The following is a 3,544-nucleotide window of genomic DNA, read 5'->3' on the forward strand; positions in this document are numbered from 1 at the left end:
CGCCCAGGCTGGAGTGCAATGGCATGATCTCGGCTCACTGCAACCTCCACCTCCCAGGTTCAAGTGATTCTCCTGCCTCAGTCTCCAGAGAAGCATGGACTACAGTCACGTGCCACCACGCCCAGTTAATTTTGTATTTTTAGTAATGACAGGGTTTCTCCATGTTGGCCAGGCTGGTCATGAACTCCTGACCTCGGGTGAAAATCACCTCAGGTGATCTGCCTGCCTCGGCCTCCCAAAGTGCTGGGATTACAGGCGTGAGCCACTGTGCCTGGCGAATTTTTTTTGTTGTTGTTTTTTAGGGACAGGGTCTCACTCTGACACTCAGGCTGGAGTACAGTGGCATAATCATGGCTCACTGCATCCTCAACCTCCTGGGCTCAAGCAGTCCTCCTGCCTTAGCCTCCCAAGTAGCTGAGACCACAGGCATGTGACACCATACCTGGCTAACTGTTTATGTTTTGTAGAGATGGCATCTTCTACATTGTCTAGGCTGGTCTCAAACTCCTGGTCTCAAGTGATCCTCCCACCTCAGCCTCCCGACGTGCTGGGATTATAGGTGTGAGCCCCTGTGCCTGGCCAACAATGATTAAGTTTATGCCCTTAGGAATTACAGCATGACAACAAAATAAACTTCTTAAGGGAGACGCAGATTTTTTGAATTTTTAACGTAGGGCCTTTATTTCTTTAATAGAGTATTTGGTGTATAAAATTATTCACTCGCTCATTAAAAACCTAGGACAGGTGCGGTGGCTCATGCCTGTAATCCCAGCACTTTGGGAGGCCGAGGCAGGCGGATAATGAGGTCAGGAGTTTGAGACCAGCCTGGCCAACAGGGTGAAACCCTTCTCTACTAAAAATGCAAAAATTAGCCAGGCGTGGTGGCGGGCACCTGTAATCCCAGGCTGAGGCAGGAAAATCGCTTGAAACCAGAAGGCGGAGGTTGCAATGAGACGAGATCTTGCCACTAAACTCCAGCTGGGTGAAACTGCGAAACTCCATCTGAAAAAAGCCAGGAGCGGCTCACGCCTATAATCCCAGCACTTTAGGAGGCCCAGGCGGGCGGATCACCTGAGGTCAGGAGTTCAAAACCAGCCTGACCAACATGGAGAAACCCTGTCTCTCCTAAAAATACAGAATTAGCTGGGTGTGGTGGCACATGCCTGTAATCCCAGCTATGCAGGAGGCTGAGGCAGAAGAATCGCTTGAACTTGGGAGGCGGAGGTTGCGGCGAGCCAAGATCATGCCATTGCACTCCAGCCTAGGCAACAGGAGCGAAACTCCATCTCAAAAAACAAACAAACAAAAAAACCCCCAAAAACCTAATATGCCTAATGTGAGCGACGCTCTTGCTAGGAGCTGTATACAAGGGTAGACAGACATGATTCCTGCCCTCCAAGAGTTTACAATCTAATTGTGGATACTTGAGAACTCTCTTCTGCCTACTTGAAAAACACAGTCTTGGGGAGCGGGCAATAGTCACTACTATTTTCGTTCTGCACACACACATGTACTCGGTGGGTTACTTTCACTCTTTGTCCAGCTTGCTTACTTATGAGACTTCTTCACATTGGTGCCATCAGGTCCCTTCCCACAATCATAGGCCTGGATGGTGAATGAGTAGTCTTTCTGCAGCTCACAGTCCAGTTTCTCTTTGGAGCGAATGACCCCCTCACCAGTGGATTTATCCACTACCACTGCATCAAAGGGGACATTCTGCCCGTGAATTTTAAATCCACAAATCTCACCTAGGGAGTCAAAGCAGAACAGGTTAGAATTCCTCCTACGTAGATCCTCTGCACCTTGCCCTCCTCCCCCCACTCTCCACCCCCAAAGAAAATAAATGACAACAATTTGGCAGCCAGGGGTTTGGAGGGTCCGTGGACAAAGCGGGGCACTGTGCTTTAAACATGGGGAAGTTCTGGGGCTTTAGTAAGATGAAGCAGATTCTGGTTTTCCAAGCAACTTGTTTACTTTGCATCCATTCATGCAGGAATACAAAAGAGAGAGAAGAAAATATAGACAGGCATTCCACAGGAGCACTTAGATAGCTCGAGGGTAAAAGGAGTCTCATTAGCACACAGCCAGGCCTGAGAACACCAGCGCTGCCCCAGCTCCTGGGAGGGCTGGCAGCCAGTTTGATTTGGACCAGAGAGAAGCTAAAACGCAGTTATGTGTTGAGAGAGGAGGAAGCGTGAGATATAGGATCAGCACCATAATTACAGAAATTCTGTCAAAAAAAAAAAAAAAAAATCAAAGGAAACAAGTCTTCCTGTGCAATGAGCCTGGCTAAAATTAGGGAATCAAAACAAACTACTCAATGAGAAAGGTAGAAATACCAACTCGTCAGGCATCCATTTCAACAGCTATTTGATTATCCACGATTCAGACACAGTTTCTATTATGGGAGGGACTGGCTAGACTCGCCTTTGTTTTGGACTTGATCCTATCAAACCTGAAAAAGAAACCAGCCTGGGAACTTCTCTACATCTACATTGGCTCACAAGCTTAATTAGGAGTTAAAAATCTATGTTTCCATTCTTGTCCATGGGAGAACAGTATAAATGTTTTGATGTCTATGTAAAACTCCACAAAACTTATTTCACATGAAAATAAGACTGCACTTCTTCCACAATTCCAACTAATAGAAAATTGTTACAAAGCAAATCTCTGAAGTTCGATTAAACAAAAATGTACAGTATTATCCATACAGTTCAAATGGATGTCTGATTTCTAGATATTTCTAACCAAGGGTCTGGTTACAAACAATTTCCATCAATATACTTTAAAATAGAAACAAAGTAGGAGAATAAATAAGGATAAAAGAGCATGACAGTTTCTTCTGTTTAAGGGCTGATTCCCAATTTTATAAACAAAGTTAGTGGGTTAATATTCATAAGAGGGGAAGAAAGAACCCTTTATCACCTTCTTTGGTGACTGTCACCTCAAAACTCTCTAAAGGGAGAAAAGATAAACCCATGTCAGTAATACAGGAAAGGATGAAGACCGAATAATAAGGAAAAAAGTCAAAGGTGCACAAATTACACAGAAAAGCTTGACACATTATTCAACAATAAGCTCATTGACTGGCTTCTAGGATTGTTACAGCGAAACCTAATCTTCAGGAACAAAAAGTCACTTTGAATCCAACTTACCATGAACTACTGCATAATTCTGAAGTTATTAATTTAGGGATGAAATACTCCTAAATGAAGCGTCCTAACACCCTCAGGTGTCATTAGGATTTTTCTTTTAATGAACACTCTAGTGACAAACCACGAAAAAGTACATCTATTTGTTATTTTGCAGTTTTCAGATGTTCATTTCCAACCTAAATTCTCTCAGCTAGATTCGGTAACATTCAACTCACCAGTAGATTTAATGAAACAAAAATTTGAGCAAAAGGTTTTGTTTTTGTTTTTTGTTTTTTTGAGGTGGAGTCTTGCTCAGTCACCCAGGCTGGAGTGCAGTGGCACAATCTCGGATCACTGCAAGCTCTGCCTCCCGGGTTCACGCCATTCTCCTGCCTCAGCCTCCTGAGAAG

At 44.3% G+C, this 3,544-nt stretch overlaps 1 protein-coding gene across 1 annotated transcript in view; it reads right to left on the reverse strand.

The window, feature by feature from the left end:
• Positions 1-3,544, reverse strand: part of CLSTN1 (calsyntenin 1) — a 125,426-nt gene that overhangs the window by 27,035 nt on the left and 94,847 nt on the right. Inside the window, exon 3 of the mRNA XM_011935778.1 lies at positions 1,553-1,748. The gene's annotated coding sequence lies outside the window, so the exon portion shown is untranslated. The remainder of the gene's footprint in view (positions 1-1,552; positions 1,749-3,544) is intronic.

Source organism: Colobus angolensis, unplaced genomic scaffold (assembly GCF_000951035.1).
Source record: "Colobus angolensis palliatus isolate OR3802 unplaced genomic scaffold, Cang.pa_1.0 Scaffold149, whole genome shotgun sequence".
Lineage (NCBI taxonomy): Eukaryota > Metazoa > Chordata > Mammalia > Primates > Cercopithecidae > Colobus > Colobus angolensis.